We start from the raw sequence: 22,984 nt of genomic DNA, 5'->3' as shown, positions 1-22,984 counted from the left end.
TCCTCATCAGAACACAGTTTATTCATATTAAGACCTTACTTTAAATCGTTAATTATGGCACCCTAGTTGTTGATAAATATTTTCCGCCGGGGCACTTCAGACACTTAACTTTTAAATTCTGTCCACCATCATCCTCAGCTCTTAAGAAAAAGGTATTCTTTCAAATATTCGAACGGGAAAATATTTTCTTTCTCTATCTTTATAAAAACAACACCAATCAATGTAAAATAGACTACGGTATCATTGAACTCCTATTTCACTCACTGAATGTATTGGTTTGGAGCTGTCAAAATCTGCGACAAAATCTTCCAGGTGCTTGCAATCAGTACACGTGATTTCCCTAAAGCTGTCCTCATCTTCAAAAAACTACAAGTGGCACTACGAACTTATCTGTTTCTCTGTGTGCCTGTGACTGTCGGTCACTGACATACGTAGTTCATGTTCGATTGTTTCATTCTGAGAAATTCAGTTACAGAAAAGAAACATTTGTTTCCGAAAAAAAATATACATATATTGTAGTTACTCATCCGAAATGTAACGCGAAAATAGTAACGCAAACTAGGTACGTTACTCAAAAATTTGTAACGCGTTACCGTTACAGTTACTTTGGAAAAACTGTAACGCGTTACTAGGAAACGTTACTTAAAAAGTAACGCGTTACAAGTAACGCGTTACTTGCGTTACGTTACTTCCCAACACTGCGTTCAGGTATTAAGAAAAGTAAGATACCATATTTAAAAACATATATGAAAAGGAAAATTAAACGAAAAATTGAACTACCTCTCTCGAGTGCTTACGTAATATTTAAACGACTCCATACATGTCACAATATTCAGTATGCTCGATTTCGCTGTACGTGATATACAGCAGGGCATGGAGATTTTTTTAAAAATATATGCTTTAGTCCGACTAAGAATTTTAATTTTTAAGTTTATTTTATATCAAAAGGTGTTTCCAATACAGCATGGGGCAAAAAGATAATATAGTGAATCAAATATTACGGCAAAAGTAAGTAATTAGTTTAAGACTTATTATGTACTAAAACGCAATAGAAGTACACAAACTTAACATACTTTAATTAAAAAAACTTTTCTTGCTTTGGTATGAGCAAATTCCTTTATCTCTTTCACGTAGTCCAATGTTTCAGCCAATTAATGTTCCATTGATATTATCACTAGACCAAACGTGATTGTTTAACTAGACCAAACGTGATTAACTATCACTAGATTAAACGTGTTTGAGATATGGAAGAACGTAGATAGTTTTTAATAAGCTTAGAGTAAGTTTCGAAAAATTTATTTCTCAACTTGCCACGATTACTGGTAAGGTAAACAAAATCATAACTGCAACACTGACATAGGGAGCAAAGTCATATTCCTTAATTAGGCCTAATTTTAGCCTCTTTTGGTGAACTTTTAGGCTTAATTATAGCGGTTAATAGTTTCAGTTCGTCTTTCAAATCACTGGGGTTAATATCTTTTGATTCTTCGCGTATTAAAATGCAGGCACTTTTCAGACAAAAGTTCAGGTGGCATATCGTTCAGATTACTTATATCTTAAAGAAAATCGAAATACTCGCAGTGATATTTAAGTTGCTCAAACCTTTCTCTTAAAGCTTACACAATCACGTCTAGAAGTTTGTAATAAAAATCGATCTTGTATTTTGTTATGTGGATCTTCAATAGCTTCATCCTCTGACTCGTACTGAAATCGTTTCTTCATCTTTCGACTTCGAGCTTGCACTGCATTACCTATCCGTGGGTCACCCATATCTAATGCTGATACCAACTCCATCGCATCAACTAAGTAAAGCTGAACTTTGCATAATTTCTGCTTCTCCCAAAGTACTTAGACATATTTTGAAGAAACCCGACTGCACCCAACACATGGATACTTTTGTTTACTATGTTTATGTGGAGTGAAAAGTCATACCAGATAACGAGTGAGCAAAAGTAAGTAAAGCCACGCAGCTGGTTTGCTATACACAGAGCATCATGGGCGATCATTCTATCTATTCTATTGTCGATACTTATTTAAATTAATGTATCACAAACCTCTATTTGATATCTAAGTGGAGTCAGAACATCAACTCGGCTCTCCCATCTTGTGGTGCTGAATGGTTTTAAGGTGAGGCTGGTAATATGTTCCTTTAACATGTTCCCAACGTTGAACTGACGCAAAAAAGTCATAAACTTTTTTTAAACTATACAAAAAAATAAAACGGCGGACTGAGATGATGTGACCGCATCGTTAACGACAAAGCTTAATAAAGGAACATAGAAGGCTTGGGAATTTATTTTTGCTTTTCATATTGGAACTATTGTCACATCTTTGGCCCTTCATGTCTTCGATAGAAGTTCATTTCTTTTAGCTGTTTAATTATTACTTCTGTCAGTTCTAGACCAGTGATTTCTTTTCCTGGTACGAAACGAAGAAAGTGTTCACAAATTTTTACAATCCATTCTCCATTACTGTATGTAATTTGTACAAAACGAACGATCCTTTGCTCTGTACCAGAAATATCTGGTGTATTTTCTAGCATTATAATATAATATGTTGCAGCTCTTAACATAAACAGTATTTTACTTTCAATTTACTTACTAAGAATTGGAATAAAATTTTTTTTGGATATCTTTTCCTTACTAATGGTGGTATTTATTTTGTCCTCCCATTGTTCTTTTAATGTGTTCGGCCATGACGCTGTCAAACCTGTATTGCTTAGATATAAAAAAACATTATATATATATATATATATATATATATATATATATATATATATATATATATATATATATATATATATATATATATATATATATATATACATTGTTGATATGATACGATAATGAACAATTTGTAAATTGGTTAAAAACTCGCTGCTAGAACCTAAATGTCTCTAGGTGCTGTAGGCTAGAACGGCCTGTCTCAAATGGGAGTGTACATTTTGCGTACTTGGAGTGGAGCGTTAGAATATTGCTGAATAGAAAAAATATAAAAGGCACTTGACAATCTTATCCGCCCTAGCTGAAAATCTTATCTACGCCGCTGCAAGGGAAATCTTGAACGAGATACCTGTGGCTAGTAGTTTGATAATTGGAAATGAGGGGAAATGCTCTGAATTTCCTGAGTGAGTATTTTTCTGGATGTGAGTGAAGTAAGTTTAATTACATTCTCAGGGAACACAATTTTATTTTTCCATGTGGGACTATTACGAAGCCTTATATTTTAATAGTATTATTTTCTTTTTCAAATTTTGCCGCCCACTATACGTGCCGCCCTGGACGATGGCACGGCTCGACCCCCCTTCCCCTTGCGCCGGCCCTGGAAGTAGTCAATGGTTTCTATTTTCAAAATCTTTACTAGGGATGTTCAATTTCACTTTCCGGATTTCGGAAAAATTCCGGAATACAGAAAAAAATGGAATTCGGAAACATTCCGGAATTTTTCCGATTTTACTTTCCGGAGTCCGGAAAGAAAAATTCCGGAATTGGCTATCCGTAATCTTTACCTCAATAGAATTTCGTGACTTTTTGATCACCCTTTATAATATATAACTGTAAATTTAATTATTCTTTTTTCTATGTAAATTTAATTTAAGTATAAGTAAAAAAAAAAGATTAAATAAAACGGCTTGTTTCTTGTAATCGAGGTTGCGGTGAACTTAATCTTTATATAGTGAGATTTTCACGGGATTTGAACTCTGATCTGGTGAGAAAATTTCAAGATCTGTTGACAACACTGCTAGAGAATCAATTTTGAAGACAAATATGCAAGTTTCATTTTGCGCGGTGGAATTTTTCCTATGACGCTTTTACACCATTAGTCATTGTGATCGCTTCAAGAATGAATGAGAAGCTATCTTCAGCATCCTTTATATTAAAAAGCAAAAATGCATGTGGTTATTAAAAAATGTAAGGGTGTATCTAATCATATTAGCAGGAACATTTTCTCTCTTTACACGCCTATGTCAACTGTTTAGGAGCTGGAAGAGAAATGAATATTTAGCTAAGTATTAATATGGGTGTCACGCGTATAATAAATTAAGGAGAGAAAAAAAAATAAAAAAATAAAACGATAACTTCTAACTCTTCTGTTCTGGTCCTATTGTTTTCATGTATATACAAAAATGCGGAGAAGCTTATATTCTGATTCCATACGCCAGTAATGCTCAACAAGGAATCAAACACATGGATAAAGAAATAAATAAATATTTTACTGCATTTGTATATGGTATCTGCTTTCGATTTGCAACTGTAGATGGATTTAGCATATTTTGCGGGTTTTGTAAATAGCGGCATACCAAAAGCAGGTAAGTGAATTGTGGTAAAAGTTTCATATGCAAAATCGTATTGTCTAGTTCACTACGTTTCTGCTTTTCGAATATTTTTATTTGTTTTGAAGATATTACAGAAAAACTCTAAAATTAGCGGTAGTTTAATTTCGCTGCAGTGAAGACCCTTAACATTTCCATTCAAGCGTGACGAAGAGAATATTTTTATGTATGTACAACGCAAAGATTTAAGCTGCAGCTTGAGCATTTTCGATAGAGCGCTTACCTCTGGTGAATGGGGTTTCTGGTTCGATTCCCAGTTAAGTAATTTTGCAGTGGACAACATCGTGTCTGTGGGTTTTCTCGGGATACTTTAGTTTTCTCCCACTTTCTCATTCCACCAATTCTTCCATCATCATTCACTTGCCTTAATCATCGTCTCCCTGAGTCTAAAGGGCATAATCGTAGGACATTAAACTGAAAGAAAGATGTAACATTTTCGATATTTTTGCGAAAAACCACAACTTCACCAGTTTCGCAAAGCGGTTTTCTGACAAGCACGCAATTTAAACAGCATTTTGGAAGATCTTTAGCACACTTGGATTAACCTTTTTCAAAATAGTGCTGCTGTTACTACTATTACAAATACTACTTACTACCAGCCAAGAGTGAACCCACGGGTCTGGATTAAATCGGGTCATCGAGTCCGGTGGGTTACTCCGGGTCATGGGTCAGACCGGGTCATCGACTATGGTAAGTCATAGGTGTCAAAATTTGTGACCCGTTTCATCTCTGCTGACTACATATTTGAACTGGGAAATTTGAAGCTTTCGATTTCTTGAACGAGTAGATATTTTTTTAAGAGAGTTAGTTCTTATTTATTCGTGCTGCAGAACAAATTGGTAACTTCGGGCTTGCACACTGTTTGCCTCTGGTTGCCAAAGAATATTTCTTCAAATCAATTATGACGACATAGACTCAGATGAACAACTACACTGTTAAAAATATTTTCTTAAATCTGAGAAACCGTTTCTTATCTGTGCACCGAGAATATCTTTTTCTTAGAAACAAGAATTTGAAACTCTCATTAATGAAAAATGAAGAAAAGTAGATGAGGTTGTATAATGCGGTACGAGAAAATACACTGTTACTTTCCTTATGAATGAGAATTGCCAAATCTCATTTTTAAGAAAATATTGGCTCGGTGCACAGATAAGAAACGATTTCTCAAATTTAAGAAATTATTTTTAACAGTGTAGACAAGAGTGAATATCATGTCGAAAATATTCAAACGCTTCCTCAATACTACTTTATATTAACTAGAAAATTATCAGAGAACTCTTAAAACGGTACTATTAACTATTTGGTTTCTGCAATATCAAAAAGAAAGTAAAAAAAGAGGGAACAAAGGTGAGGAGAACCTTAATTTCCACATATCTTAAAAAAATAAAGTAGAAACATCTCTTGTACTTACCAATTCCGAAATACCATATATTCAAACACAGGAAGCTTGCGGATGGCGGTTGTGCGCTTAGAACCTGAAACGATAAAAACAGAAATTCAGAGATTAAGGCAGTACACGAAGGCTTTGAGAGCAACAGTTGATCATCCCACTTCCACGAGAACGGGAAAAGGGTTATAATCGCTTCTATACACTGGATATACGTATGAGAACAGAAATATTTCTTCGCGTAACTTTTTTTTAAATGACATTTTTAAAATGACTTTTTTAAAGATGACAGTGTAAAAATTTTAGAAACGTGGTGACTTACAACATAGGAAGTACTGTAAAATTTAATGGGGTAAGAGTTTTTGAAATACTATTTTCAAATGTGAGAAGCATGAGTAATACAAGTAATAGAATGTAATGGTAGCATAGGATGTACTATGAAGTGCTGTGGTAAGAATTTTGAAACGTTATTTGAGTTTCTAAATACGACTTGATCAAGTTTAGAGAATGTAATGGTCTATAGGATAGGATGTAGCATAAAATGGTACAGTAAGGATTTTAAAACGTTATTTGAGCTTATAAATACGACCTGATAAAACTTAAGAGAATTTACAACATAGGAAATATTATAAAATAGATAAGTAGGAGTTTCGGAAATGTTATTTTTAACTGAGAAATAAGAAATGATAACACTTAAAGAATATAGGGGCCTTTATAAGAAATACTATGGAAGAGAGTAGTAAGAGTTTTGGAAATATTATTTTCAGATGAAAAATACATGGCAACATTATGGCGTCATAAATTTATTATGTTTTGTTTTTTAGTTTAAAACCATGTGTCCAAAATTCTTACCACTCTATTTTTATATATCCCATGTTCTAGATCAGTGTTCCTGAGTTGTGCAGTCTGCATCCGCTACAATTTTTCCATCTAATTAGTTGCAGTTGAGCTCTGAGCTCTCGTGCAAGAGGTACTCTTCTCTCCACCATTATCACCAAATGTTTGGGTGTTGATTTCTGCTCTCCTCTCAAAACAGGAAGCTGATATGTAACTTTGTACTGTATAATAATCTGTCTATGCTAAGAGGCAGCATTTATGGCGTTTAAAGTCGCTGTTAGAAATCAGGTGTCTGTGGCGTTGCCATGTCTTGTCTTTCTTTCTAAAACAGAGAACGAGATTATTACCTATTTTCACTTCCTTAGTCAATTTCCTTTAGTAGACGCGTCACTGCCTTCGTTTCATTAGCCTAGTCCACATGCTATCGAGTGTGTTCGCAATTATTTTTGTGTTTTTCGCGTCACTGCCTTCGTTTCATTAGTTCAGTCCACACGCTATCATGTATGTTCCACGCTTTAGCAATTATTTTCGTAGTTTTTGCGTCATTGCTTTCGTTTCATTAACCTAATCTACACGCTATCAACTATGTTCCACGTTTTGGCAATTATTTTCTTATTTTTTGCGTCATTGTTTTCGTTTCATTAGCCTAGTCCATACGCTATCAAGTATGTTCCACGCTTTAGCAATTATTTTCTTATTTTCTGCGTCCTTGCTTTCGTTTCATTAGCCTCCTCCACACGCTATCAAGTATATTCCACGCTTTAGCAATTATTTTCGTAGTTTTTGCGTCATTGCTTTCGTTTCGTTAACCTAATCTACACGCTGTCAACTATGTTCCACGTTTTGGCAATTATTTTCTTATTTTTTGCGTCATTGTTTTCGTTTCATTAGCCTAGTCCATACGCTACCAAGTATGTTCCACGCTTTACCAATTATTTTCTTATTTTTTGCGTCCTTGCTTTCGTTTCATTAGCCTCCTCCACACGCTATCAAGTATATTCCACGCTTTAGCAATTATTTTCGTAGTTTTTGCGTCATTGCTTTCGTTTCATTAACCTAATCTACACGCTGTCAACTATGTTCCACGTTTTGGCAATTATTTTCTTATTTTTTGCGTCATTGTTTTCGTTTCATTAGCCTAGTCCATAAGCTATCAAGTATGTTCCACGCTTTAGCAATTATTTTCTTATTTTTTGCGTCCTTGCTTTCGTTTCATTAGCCTCCTCCACACGCTATCAAGTATATTCCACGCTTTAGCAATTATTTTCGTAGTTTTTGCGTCATTGCTTTCGTTTCATTAACCTAATCTACACGCTGTCAACTATGTTCCACGTTTTGGCAATTATTTTCTTATTTTTTGCGTTACTGCTTTCGTTCCATTAGCCTAGTCCACATGGTATCAAGTATATTCTACGCTTTAGCAATTAGTTTCGTAGTTTTATGTCATTGCTTTCGTTTCAATAGCCTAGTCCACACGCTATCAAATATGTTCCACGGTTTAGCAATTATTTTCTTATTTTTTGTGTTACTGCCTTTGCTTCATTAGCCTAGTCCACATATCAAATGTGTTCCATGCTTTAGCAATTATTTTCGTACTTTTCTCTTTGAATATATTGCATTGGGAATTGAAGTTTAGTTTCTTGCAATCATTTTAGTGTGGCTACTTAAAAACAATAGTAATTGCTGTTTACAGAAGGTCAAAACTTAATGAATACGTAGAGGTATTCGTTCTGAGAACACCTCAATTCAAACAAGTAATCTTGAACCAAATTACTGCAACAATTTTCTTTATCTCCTATCTCTATTCTATGCATATTAGAAGTACTATGCTTGAAATGTTCTTACAGCACTTTTATAACAAACAGAGAGCACTCATATTCTCATGAGAATGAAAATCACTAACTTATTTATGCCACTACATATTTTTAACTCTTCCTTCATTATGACAAAAGTTAAATTTGCGCGTGGCTCCAGAGGAAATGTTTCTGCAGATGAGATTTTTACCGATGTAAGGCAACAGCAAGACTGCACACACTTAAAAGAGAAATAATTATTTTTATATCCGTTTTCTGTAAACCTACCCTGCTAAATGTGTTCAAACCCGGGAGTCCAGCTCTTGGGGTCAACCGGGTTGAGGTTAGTCAATATGCCCGAGCGCTATAAAGTTAACAGTGAGCTAAATCCGAGTCCAATATGATTAGTGACTGCAACTATATGTGAATGCAAAACCCATTTGAGGATAGCAAACCTGAACCCTTGGTGAGCGCGAGAGTCCAATGAGGCTAATGGTTAGGATTGGAAATTAGATTTCTGAGTTTTCAACAGCTGTGACCACGTATGAAGGATGGCGACCCTTGGCAACCACACTACCCGCGGATATGGGAAGGAAGAAAGGAATGGGAAAAGAAGGGAGCGGTTGTTAGGTACCATCCCGGCATTTGTCTGGTGTGAATGAGGAAAATCTTACTCAGGATGCCTGGCGTAAAAAAACTTTTACAGTTTTTAGTCCCCACCGGAAATCGAACCCAGGACCACTCCACCAAAAACGAGAGCGTTAGCGACTGCGCTACGCAGGGTCACAATGAAGTTAATGAGTGAGAGCCATATTGAAAATAGCGAGCCTGTGCTCGAGCGAGTGCGAGCCTGAGCTACTGTGATCCTGGCTGACACTAGTGAGCGCGAGTCCCTTTGAGGATAGTGAGCCCGAGTTTGTGCGAATCCGACTAAGCCACAATGTCAAAATGGCCAGTATCTTTGACCCTGCCACGCTTCGCCACTGTTAAGATGTTGGAATTATTTTCTTATATTGCAGAAGGTTATTCTAACTAATCCGTTTCCTAAAACTAAAAGCGATTAGTGCATTCGATTAAATGTAGAACACTTCAATTGTTTAAAATTTATTTGCGTCTAAAACGACAGAGTACATGTAATGGCGTTCAAATTTCTGAGAAATATTCTACATCTAGCAAAACGAGTTCCGAGATTCAGGCAAACCCCAAGAGAAAAGATGGTGCAATATTATTTATACAAGTGGAAGAACTAGCTCCTGCTTTGGAAGGAGAATTTAAACCAACGCTGTATCATTCATTCTTTCTGTTTTCGTTTCACTTGGCTTTCCTGGTGATAAATCCAGCGAGTACGATGGCTGAAAGGGCGAAGTGGGACCACGGAAGTGGAAAGAAAGAAAGAGACAGGGAACGAGAGAAAGAAAAAGAAATATATATATTTATATAGCATCTTTGAAATCGGCAGCTTCCAACTCAATTCCCAGGAGTCATGTTTAGATGACATCCACTGAATAAAACACTACTCGAGTGGTTCTACTCAGCGTCGATTCACCCTTAAAGAGAGAGCGATGAAACGGGGGCGGAAAAAAATAGAAGCTCTTACTTTCTTTTCACTTAAAAAAAATAGATACGAGAATTGTCATTTCGATGTCATTTCATTTATGGCCATTTCAAATAGATCTACCTTTATATTGGTCTCAGGTGCCTTGCAGTTCCAGAACATGTTTAGCCGTCTTCTCTATACTCCAAACTTTTTCGGAATTTTAGTAAACATCTTGAAAACGATAAAAATAAACAAAAGTTCAAAATGTAAGCCAGAAAGTAAATACAAAATTCTGTTAAACCAACCAATAAGTATTTTTAGATTTTTGTATATATATACGAAAGGTCTATATACGAAGGTTATTTTTAAGGAAGGTCTTTTAGTAAGTTTTGAAATTTCACGTGTTCTTGAGAATGAATGCGCGCGCAGACTCCCGGCATTCCCTATCTACAATCGAACTGCATTAGTATGCACCCTTCATAGCATAAAGTAAGGATGTATAGGTCGAGAGAGCGGTGAGCGGGTCGTGGCCACAAGTGAAACTTAAAACATCCCTTTCCAGCAGGGTTACCAACAACAGAATATGTTTCAATAATCTGCGTCCTAAGTAAAATATCCACTCATTTTTGTTTGATCGAATGTCATGTGAAAAGTACGAGAATTTTGAAATATTATTCGGTACATTATTAATTTAATAATGTTGTGCAATATTATTTAATACTTTGTTGAGAAGGAATTTGATAAATTCAGTCAGATGACTGGGAATTGATGAACAATTGGACAATTGGATTTTCGGCAAGGATTTGAAGCTGAGATTTCAGCGATTTTGAAACCAGAATGCTAAATGCTAGCTTTTATTTGTTCTACCAAGTACAGAAAACACAACTCGATACCGATTATGGACACTAATAAGAATGAGATAGCTATCTACACACAGTTCACTAAGACCACACGTCCAGTTCCATTTAATCACTCGTGTAGTTTCATGTTCTGTCACTAGTATGATAAGTATGCGAACAGACCGTACTGGAATTTCGAATGTTTCCACGAAAAATATGACAAGGAGTCGTCAAGTGTTCCTAGTTCACCGAAATCTGCGGGGTGTATGCATTGACCTCACCACCTGAACATTCCTTTTAAAATCTGCCTCATGACATCTACCTCAGATATCTCCTTTTTTTCCTGCAAAGAACCAGAAAGGAAAACAAAACCAGTGGGCAGTCGGCAATCAAATCATAGTAAAATCTGAGAGGTTTATGAAGAATGATACACTGCAGTACATTACACTTGACGTTTTATAGAAGCATTTTTCGAACGCTGCTTATTATAAAGAAATTAATTCCAATTTATTATGACAACATACAGCTAGCAGCGTAGTTAATTCTTACGATGAACTTGGCGAAAAATGTTCGCAGATTCCTGGGCAAGAAAAGTGTAACGCCTCCGTTTTGTTCAAATAGCTAATAATAATAATAATAATAATAATAATAATAATAATAATAATAATAATAATAATAATAATAATAATAATAATAATAATAATAATAATAATAATAATAATAAATTTTCGAAATCAATTAATCTCAATGGTGTTCTTAGTGCTAAACAAATGAAAGATTTGTTTGCTTTCATTATTGCAATGTTAAAGTAGGCTCCCTGCCTGTCGCCTATGTTAGTGCCTAATACTATAATAGTGCCTAATTATTTCAAACCACAATTATGTAATATTTTATGTAAACAAATCGATAGTCTATAATATCAGTGTCAAATCTTATTTAGGCTCGTTGGCTTTGTGAGGCCTCTGAAAGCGTGATGCCCTGGGTCATCGCCCACCGCTTGTGACGCCATTGACACAACAAATGCATCTTAACTATTAAATAATAATAATAATAATAATAATAATAATAATAATAATAATAATAATAATAATAATAATAATAATAAAAAATTATTTTATTATTTTCAATTAGTCATGCCGTCTTGTTTAATATTAGAAGAAAGCACAAGTTCGTATTATTTCTGAAATAATAATTCTTTCTGTTGTTCGTATGCCGATCGTTTAAGAGAGATAAGATACCGAGCACTAACAATTTATATATTACATGCTATCGATACTGCCTCTCCCTCTCGATTACTTTCTGGTTTTTCCTCTAGCACGTTTAGTTTCCTAACATTTTAAGCCGTTCGCAGCTCTAAAATCACAATCTGCTATCACGTAAACAAGCGGTACTAAACGGCGTGACAAACATCTTGGCATTTGAAGGCGGCGCTCCCAGTTCCCTTTAAATGCTGCTAGCAAATGAGAAGCCAGAGGTATTGCCACGTTTATTTTGTACACATCCACGACTATCCTCTGCCACCTGATCGCGCTGTAGTTCGTCTGCTTAGCCATAGCCACACCCTTTAGCACGCGGTAACGTTGCGTCAGAGCTTGCGTTTTATTTGTTTAGCTGAAATGTCAAGATGTTTGTCACAGGCTTTAGTGACCTTAGGAAAAGGGAGCAAACGCTTGGTCGCACTGTAGTTTAAAAGGTTTCAGCTACTCTTCCCACTGAAAGTAAATCACGTGACTGGAGACTTTGGCGCCGGTAGCACGAACTACTGAAAACAAGGACCAATCGAATCATTCAGAGCGTGTGGATTTAAATACAGTAGAGAATAGTACAATTTGCTACTGCCAATGCAGATGATGCAATTAGTTATGACTGCAGCCGGCAGGATTGCTAATATCACTTTCGTTGCATTGTGGGAACAATTTGAATTCCAATTGGATGTATAGGAAGTGGAGCATCATAGGATGAAGTCAACATGTTTAAGAAAATCGAGCGATCGGCAACTGTAAAATACGGTCAGTCATCCAGTTCCTTACTAACAGCAAGAAACATGGTAGCTGAAAATATAGCAGCACTACTTTACAAGCATATTGTCTTAAAATCCTCATATATGTTTTCTGCATCTGAATGCCCTCCCCCCAATTTACAGAGATATCGGCGCCGTTGCTTTTGTCAAGTTTTCGCTTTTGTAGTATCACTGACGTTTTGCTGTTTCAGTTAATACCTAGGCCTAACACTTGTACGGAGATGTATAAAGATGAACATAGCAAATTTAACTGTGTTACTCTATTGTCCAGGCCCGTATCCAGGGGGGTCTAGGGGGGCCGCCCCCTAAATTTTTGCTGGCCACCCTAAAATTTTCACAGTAGGCTTGCAAATGAACTATAATATGGTTGGATCGTCCCCCCCCCCAACTTCAGCCAAGCCCCCCTACATTTTTGGACTGGCTACCGGCCTGGTATTATCCATATTCACCTAATGAGTACGTGGAGTTACAATTTAAAAAACTTCCAAAATTGAACATAAAGAATAGATGTAGTTGACACGACAGAGTTTCGAAATACAGTATGAAAATTACATTTACGAACAAATCACAAAAATAGTGGTGTAGTTCTTAATGCTCTCGTCTTTGGTACGAGCGGTCCCGGGTTCGATTTCCGGTGAGGGCACTCGGTCGAAAAAGTGTTAAAACTTTTTCAGGTCAGTCATCTTGAGTGAGGTTTTTCTGGATTTTTCTCATTTACATCAGACAAATGTCGGGATGGTACGTAACATATAGATCCCACTTTACTTCCTTCCTTCCCTTTCATCGGATAGTGTGATCGCCGAGGGACGTCATCCCTTATATATGAGGAGCTAACATGGCCATAGATGCTGAAACACAGAAATCTAATCCTAATCCTAATCTTATTCCTAAATCACAAAAATAATTTCATATCCAGTGAAGGTACAGCGAACCTGCGAGTCATGGGGGCCCGCAGGATATTTTCCAGGGGGGGGACAAGAGACACACACACACACACAATTGCTAGTATGAAACCCAACAAAACAAAACTTCATTGCTATCAGCACCACGTCAGCAAAAGAAACAACAAAGAGCGAAATTATCTTTTTAACTCAACTGACGGATACCATCATTCAAAATACTTAGCATTGCATGCAGTATCAGGCTGAATATAATTATTACTGAAAAAATATGAAACAGCACATGGGAGAGAGAAGTAGATTAAAATCTTTGGGATGGGTTTGACTAAATTTTGTTACTCTAATCATTTAGTGAATGTTGATTTTAAAAGTATACTATTGTCACCAGAAGAGCCTATAAATGTTAACCTTTTTCGAAAATCCAGGAAGGGGCAATTGCCCCCTCTTGCTCCCTCTGTGGGCGCCCATGCTGCGAGCATGCCATACACACAGTCTGCCGCTAATCGTAAGCAAGAACTTTATTACTTTTTTAAAAAATTAGTCGTGAAACTTAAAAAAAAATCTAATTGTTAAAATAATTCACTGTCTCTTTCTTTGTGTGAAGGCTAAACTCTAAACCAGAGTTCTCGTGCGTTAACAAAAAAGTTGAAGTTTTTGAATACATGCAAACACCTTTCTTCGCCGTCTTTCTTTGATAGTTCCCAAGATGGGCGGCCACATAATAAATGTGTTTCCGCGTGCTGCGAGAAGGGTCAGAGGTTCACTGGTGGAAGAAAATACTTTTAAACGAGAATAAAAAGACTTGGAATAAAAGAAGTAATCAATCACGTTGCCTGATAGAGAAAAAAAAAGATTACACAATAGGTAACCCTATCTGCGGCCATTTTGAAAATAAGATCATTTAAAATGTTCGTGCTTTAAACACAGCTACCGAAGAAGAGAAGTGGTGGTATTTCTGTACGTTGGTATAGGTATGCGTGCAGAAGTAGGGCAATAAAACCATAACAATTGAACAAAATAAGTTAATTTAGGAAAAATATTTTTTCCTCGCCTCTCAACATTTTCTAGTACCTTCTGTTGTATAGTATGGATCAATCCTTAAGACTCTCACCTCTGGTCAGTGGCGGAGCTATGCTTTCTTGTGTTCTCAACTAAAATAATGCTCCCATATAGTGAGGGTATCGCATAGAGCAGAACAAAGAGAACTTGAAGAGGCGATAATTTCAAGTATTTGGGAAGAATTTTAAAGAAATACGCTTACTGCACCAGAGAGATCAGGTCAAGAATTGCCATAGTTAAGAGTCTTCATCCCGGCGAAATTAAAATACCGCTAATTTTATAGTAATTATGTGATATCTTCAAATAGATAAAAGATAATTGAAATATGGAACAAAAGCGCCCTAGACAATATTATTTTGCGTGAGGTACCGTTATCACATATCACCTAGCGGCTTTCCGTTTTCAGCTGTTTAGAAACGCGAAAATAAATGCCGATTTTCAAAATGGCTCGAAATCGACAGCAGATAAGTAAGTCGTGATAACGGTACCTCATGTAAAATGATATTGTCTAGGGCGCTCTTGTTCCACATTTCGATTATCTTTTATCTATTTGAAGATATCACATAATTACTGTAAAATTAGTGGTATTTTAATTTCGCCGGGATGAAGACTCTTAAAGAAGCATTCAACAAGATTGCTGTTAACTATTGGACTAAGGAAGAAGTTGATCAAGTGTTATATATGGTGCATTGAACTATATTGTTCAGAGACTTGAATATTACGAAAGTTACAGAATAAATATTTGGAGAGTTTCGAAATGTGGTGTTAGAGGTTTTCAAAGAGAAGCAGATACCTTTTTTTTTTTTTTTTAACAAGACTGTACGTAGCACAGTAATTTAAATATATTTCATTCAAAAATTTAATGTTATAATTAAGTGAGTCTAGGGGGTTTCGGTGTAAGACATTTCGGAGTAGGACGTTTCAGTGTATGGACATTTCGGTGCAAGGGCGTTTCGGTATATAAAATATTTATTGAGAATTACTTTGAGTTATAATATGTATCAATGCTTAGACTAGCATCTCTTGTCAGTGGCGGAGCATGTGTGTGTGTATGGTACGGACTCACCTAATACGAGCAATTCTTGCTTGGTTATTATTATTATTATTATTATTATTATTATTATTATTATTATTATTATTATTATTATTATTATTATTATTTTAAATCTAGGAAATGGATCTAATGACTTTCATACAGTTTGCGGGTACGATAAAACGATTTACCTAGATTTCATCTTTGGGAAAATTCATTGCATCTTAAAAACAGCTCTGGACCTCTCATGAATTTTCTGTTTACGTTTGAAAGCAAGTAACACAAAGGGAATAGTAACAATAGGAATTGGAAGAGACCATTAATTATATGCTCGTGATTAATAGTAATGAAATAATTAAAGAGGGAGAATTAGCACAGAATATATAAAATAATACATACGTATTTTTTTTTTTAAAAAAAAAAAGAACGTTCGAAGTGCCATACAGTGTTTCTTTCAGAAATTATGTTCCAGGGGCACACTTAGTATTCGAAGGGACACATTTATTTTCACACCGTATTATCCTATTTATTATTATATTATGGACGTATTATTTTTGTCTCCTTCGGGGGACACTCTTAGAGTTCCAGGGGGGGCAGTGTCCCCCCAAAAAACATGTCTGGAAGAAACATTGGTGCCATAGTGTGAATTGGTTAACATTTTATTAGATGATTACAGGATGATAATACGATGCATTAATTATAGCCAGAAATGCGTTCATGATAGTATCTTCGATTTACGACAGAATTATCAGTCTGAGCAAAAAATACGTGAAAAATAATAATCAAATTTAATTCTAAACTCTAATTTAATTTGCTAAAGTGCTTATACAAAATATAATTCCATCATATCTCACCTAACAATTTATCAGCCACTGATGTCTCCAAGATAATAATGGGCCGCCATTTTAGGTGAGATGGGAATTCCCATCTTGCCTAATTTCATCTCTCCTAAAATGGCGGCAAGATGCCAGTAGGGAGTTTCTGTAGTAAAGGGGGAACTTCTATATTGTTGTTGCTAACGGCTAGTTTCTACATGATCTATGTATCAAACTACATCTAAAAATAAAATGTAGAAAATATGAAAAGGTTTAAGGTAATAAAAAATATGAATATAAAACTCAGACGCATTCGGATGCCATCTTCCCATCATTTCCTTTTTTAAATCTCAATTGAGGTTTCATATCTTCAGATGCAGACTTACATTCCAGTCACCTATATCACTGTTTTATTATAAATTGTTGTGTTTTTGATGTTATATTAACGTAAAATTGATGAAACTGAATTGAGTGATGAAAGATGGCGAGTGAATCTCGGTCTTCAATTTACTTTCTCAATCCACCAATCCAAATGAGAACACAAATCAATAAATCAGTGTGAAACATTAAAAACTTTCTGCCTTCTACCTAACAGACTTAAGCATAATTATGATGTCTATGATTTAAGAAATCTTCATGTTTGTTTTCTGAGCTTAAAAAAGATTTTAACATCGTTATCTTCTTCTTCTTCTTGTTTAAATGAAATCTAGATAAGCAATAATTGATATCCATGTTTATATATTGTGGAATAATACGGGTGAGCTATCGCATCCTTTTCTTTTTTTCCTGTTCATACAATACCATTAAAATATCTTTCTATCTATCTTTGAGTTTTACGCCCCACAGTTATGCCGGATAGGCTAAAGGAGACGGTGATGATGGGAAATGAATGAAATGGTGGAATGAAGTGGGAGGAAACAGGAGAATCCCGAGGAAACCCCCACACACGGTGTTTGTGCACCACAATCATTTTTTGTTTCTACACAGAAACCACTTTTTCGCAGAAACAATGAAAGCTCTATAAATGTATTTATTGGTAAGATATTGTAAATCATGTTAATTCGCATCAAGAACTTACAGATGGAGAGCAATGTTCGTAGTTTGAGGGAAATTTCGTACGGAAATTTAACAAAAAGGGAAATTTTCAATAGAACCTGAAAATCCAGGGAAGTTTTCACGCTGACTGATAAACCAACATAGGTCTAAATGCTTAAAATTTATGTTCTTCTTCAGAAATAAAACAATACATAGCAATAGTATGTGTGTATTCAAAGTTGCATAATTTACACTATTGTTGAATGGGTGTATTTGTTTGTTTGTTTGTAAAAAGAAATGAAGGGAAAAGTAAAAACAATAGAAACAGAAAGTAAATGAATAAAACAAATTAGATTCGCACTTTACTTTAATATAGCTAAATTAATTTTATCACATAACTTCTGCCATAGGAATTGAACACTCCACACACGGGGAAAAAAATTGATACGAAATGGAAGAAGTTTGTGTTGGTCGAGGGAAATTTTCTTAAACTAACCTACGAACACTAATGGGGAATTAGGTGGTGGTAACGGAAGTGATAACAACTCATAGTATAAAGAGGAAGGGAAATAAGTAAAAATATTGCACTATACACATTACATACATCTTCACACTTATCAACAATTACATACACACACATCCATAAATATTCTACACAATTTTATTCCACTAATTTTTCACTTTTCCCAACTTTTCTACCTCGACTATGTGGGTAACTTGCCCTCTCTCATAGCTGGAACTCCTCAATTTTGACAATCATAATCCCCTACTATGACAATTTTTTCTATTTTCTTCACCTAATACTGACATTATCGCTTTATATTTCTACTTCCTTTCAGTTATTTGAATACATAATTCAGGCAATATGACTTGAAAATCGTCCAATAAATATAAATGGCGGCGTCCGCCATTTGTAAAATTTTTACACTTTATTAAATACGTCTCTTACATTCATAATTCAATTACAACACATTTTAGCACATTTGACCTGAAGGCTGGTGCAACTATAACTCGACATGTTTCAAACCAAGATGCGCAGATCGCTGCGGAGCACTTCGTATTCCGCCGTCCTCCCCACTACTCTTCTATCCAATGGTCTGGCTTTTTAAGTTCCAGTGATACTAACTCAGCAAACTTATGTTACAAGAAATATCACCTGCTAAAATGTTTAAAGTCCGAATCTTCCTTTTTTTTAGTAGGTAAGCAACCTCATGGTAGAGGTCTGCACGAGTTCGGGCCTAGGGCTGGGCCTGGGCCGTAAATTTTTAAATAAACAATAATATTTCTCTTGACCTTTTCGGGCATAATACAACGATATTTTCTAGAGAACTTTTAACGCACACCTAAATTTGTAACTTGAGACGCCCACACTTAAAATCACTGTGCAATTGAGAGAAAAGCTGTGTAATAGAGAAAAAACCCTAAAAGTAACAGAAATAAATATGCTTAGCTTGTCTGAGTGAAAATACTGCTTTTTACACTGAACTAAAGGAACAAGAGCATTGAGAACAACGTGTCTTGGTTTTTTCTTCAAGACAATGTCAGTTTATATTATATGAGAATTTATATAATGACTTCTTTTCTTAAGAGAATTCATAGTTAACTAAATGTAAAGGATAACCTTTATTTCCTTGTTGTCTCTGAATCATGAAAGCTTTTAAACTGCAAAATTAAACATTTAATTGTTGCAAATAAAAAATACACTTTTGCCTTAATTGTTAAGTTTTTGTAATTCGGGCTTATTTCGGGCTCATTTGATTATCACATGGGGCCTGGCCTAAATGCTAAAACATATTTCTATTCGGGTAGGGCCTCATATTATTAATTCACGGGCCGGGCCCGTGCAGACTACCTCATGGATGCACTGTAAGAAGTGACGCTTTCCAACGGGGCGATCCCTTCACGCCTTCTGAAAGGAAAATCTCTCTTTTTTTATATTATTTTTTCATTGGTACGAACTGGCACAGTCAATATACAGCTTTTACACTCAAATGTCGTAGAAAATCCTCAGACCATTCCGCTCTCTGCAGATTGCAACACTGCAAAACATCATCGTCGCGGAGAAGGGAGTGGGGAAATGTAGGATTAGGTGCGCAACAGCTAGACTGCAGGTTCTGTTTACAAACTTTTTTACTTATAATTATAATACCATTAATGGTGACGAAGATAAGACGAGAACTTAATTAACAGCATTTCTCGCTTTATTTCTATAGGTGTATAGGTGATTGTTACTGCCAAGGATGTTATAAATAGAGGATCTTCCCATATGTATATTTATCCTATTAAATCGATGAAGCAAAAAAAAAAAAAAAAAAAAAAAAAAAAAAAAAAAAAAAAACGAGCATCGGCACGTCTGATTGGCTACTCTCGTTTCTGCGATTGTCTGATTGGATACTTTCGTTTCCGCCATGATTGTTGGCTCAAAACATTGCGAGCCTATTGGGCGGAGTGGGCAGAGTAGGGGTGGCGAAACTGTGACGTATGGCTTCAAGATTTTGTTGTAAGGGCAGATCCTATATTTTATAAGATTCTTGGTTACTGCATCTGTTTTCTAGAGTCGCTGCTGTTGAGAAATGCGAGAAACCTCATAAAGTATAATTCGGTTCAATACAGAAAAAACATTGTATGAAGTATTAAAACTCTGTAGAAAGAAAACCCTATACCGTGAAGTGATAATGTTAACCATTTTGAAAATATTCTTTAATGTTTAGAGTTCTTTATTTCATGCTGGACAATTACTTTAAGTTAGCTCCCATCTGAATGGTTTAATGTTTCATCCCATATTAAATAGTTCTACATATTCAACGCAAAACGACTTAAAGGTGTATGCTCAATTCTGTTCTCTCACAAATTTCACTACCTTCAACTTAACCTGTTATCTTCAGACATGTACGCACACCTCTGACAACATTGTAATACAATATGTCAGTCCATGTAATTAGGAAGACGAAACTATATTCAAAATAAGCAGGCATGTCTCAACGTTTCCCAATTTTTCCATTTTGTTGAAGGGAGGAAGAGAAAAAAAATTCTACATTTTCCTCCCGCAATATTGAAAGCAACGTTGTCTCTTGTTTCTAATTGCATCACGGTAAAACAGATGAACAGTTTGAAATGAATTTTAGAACATAGTATGTACTTCAAACTAGTTTTTAATCTTCTTACTTTGATTCAGGGGCGTATTCTAATGGGTGAGGGAGATAAAAAAAATTTCAGCAATACACTAAATATGTCACATGCTCTCAAGTTAGGTCGATAAAACGGGTAAATAAATTCTTCATTTAAAAAAATATGCGGATACGTACAACAGCGCTTCCAAAATTTCAGTTTTAAAGGGAGAAAAATTATATAATTGTTTTCGTCATTTTGAAATCGATGTTGTCTGTTATTTGTCGTTCCAATCACCATGGCTTTTGTCTTTCTAACATTTATTTTCATCCCATATTCTTCAAAGCCCTTCCTAATTTTTTATAACATTTTATTTATTTTCTTTCCAGATTCTGCAACAAGTGCCATATCGTCTGCAAATCTTATGCATCTAATCATTCCACCTCCTACCAAAATGTCGTCATCATCATATAGCCTCTTTTTCATTATCTGTTCTAGATAGACATTAAATAGTGTTGGCGAGATGCAGCATCTTTGTCGAACTCCCCTTCAATTACACTCTCTTCCGTCAGTTCTTCCCCTGTCCTCTTATTTGTTGGTTCATGTTGAAGTTTCTTATGCATCTTCGATATTTCCATTCCAACCCTATCTTCGTTAGAACTCCCAACAACAATTCCCAATTCACACAGTCAAAAGCCGTTTCTAGATCAATAAATACAACATACACCTCTTCCCTCCCCTTTTTTTTTTTTTTATAAATCTAAGGAAACTAAATAATTTCATTACATCTGCAGGTTCATCACCCACAGTCATGATCTATGTGCTAAAGGATACAGACATTAATAATACATATTGATTTTGAAAGACTTGATACAATGAGGATTTGCGAGAAAATGGGAGTATCCCCTGCAAAAAATTAAACCGAAAATAAGAACAATAGATACGATGTTCTTCATCATAAACTCACTTGGTAGTAGATCTAAAGTGGAACCCCTTGTCATATAGATGCACAGTAACACTGAGTTGTCATGTACCCTTTTTCCCTCTCACAAGTAGCGAACAACAGATAGTTTACAACGATAGGAGCTGATGACACTAGTTAATGTAACAAAAAAGAGGGGAAAAGTCGTGTTAAGAAGGTAGATATTTCGAGAAGAGTTAGTAACTTATTCTTTCAGATTTGTTTTAAACAAATTAACATTCTACAGTGTTGCCTCTTAGGCTACAGGGAGCGGAAAATTAACGAAATATTAAAAGATTTCGAAAGAGGGAACGAAAATATGCTATACAATGGCAGAACCGCGAGGAAACCCATGGACACTTCTGGAAAGACGCCTGCTCATTGTGATGACCAATATAAAAAGTTTATTGGCCATGTGGGTCGCGTTGTAGTTAGTAATAGCAAATATAGCACATGATATTGCCAGGCTGTAATAATAGTGAGATAGTCATTGACGAATCAGACGCACACAGGCATATCACCACATGGACATGCTGACATGCATTTTGTTAGTTTATGTATGACTTCATCTATGTTTTATTGCGGATCTACGGTTCCTCGTGTTCGTAACAAAACCTGTTACATTTTCGTTTTTCACCGTTTTAGGGTCTGCCCGAGGTACAGGTAGGTTTCTTACTGCACTGGTTATTTTAGTATTATGACCTTTCTCAGTACCGATACCGCTACAAATAAGATCACGACGTACCAATGGTATTGAACCTCCAGTAAAACGTAGGAATGGAACCTGGCATCCCTCGATTATAAGACGGTACGTGATATTCTTCCGTTTTGCCTAATGTGTGCAGCCCCTAAGCAATGAGTTTTCAATTTACCTGCAATTTGTTTTCGCTGTCCCTGTGGTAATCTCATATGTTTATATATCAGACAAAGAAGAGAAAGGTGAAGGAAGAAGTATTGCTTTCAGTATGAATTGTGTTATTGTTTCCAAACATGTCCGTCTGCTTCTGATCCGTCAGTGATTATCTCACCATTGTTATTGGTTGGCAATACCATGTGCTACATTTCCGATTACTAACTATAATGTGACCCATATGGCAAAGAAACTTTTTATATTGGTCGTCACAATAAGCAGACGTCTTTCCAGAAGTGTCCATGGGTTTCCTCGCGGTTCTTCCATTCTACAGCATATTTTCATTCCCTCGACTCTTTTAATATTTCGTTAATTATCAGCCTCCCTCAGCCTAAAAGGCAACACTTGAAATGTTAATTTGTTTCAAACATGTCTGAAAGGATAAGTTACTAACTCTTCTCGAAATATCTACCTTCTT

The 22,984-nt window shown here is 35.6% G+C and overlaps 1 protein-coding gene across 3 annotated transcripts in view; it reads right to left on the bottom strand.

Annotated features, from left to right (window-relative positions):
* The window catches only part of LOC145681178 (glycoprotein 3-alpha-L-fucosyltransferase A-like), a 304,701-nt gene that overhangs the window by 259,144 nt on the left and 22,573 nt on the right, over window positions 1–22,984 (bottom strand). For all 3 annotated transcript variants that reach the window (XM_081752653.1, XM_081752655.1, XM_081752656.1), the window contains exon 2: window positions 5,745–5,808. The gene's annotated coding sequence lies outside the window, so the exon portion shown is untranslated. The remainder of the gene's footprint in view (window positions 1–5,744; window positions 5,809–22,984) is intronic.

The sequence above is a fragment of the Thermobia domestica genome, chromosome 3 (genome assembly GCF_964235325.1).
Source record: "Thermobia domestica chromosome 3, izTheDome1.hap1.1, whole genome shotgun sequence".
Lineage (NCBI taxonomy): Eukaryota > Metazoa > Arthropoda > Insecta > Zygentoma > Lepismatidae > Thermobia > Thermobia domestica.
The sequence above is the reverse complement of the archived record's forward strand: the minus strand, read 5'-3'. Positions and strand labels throughout refer to the sequence as shown.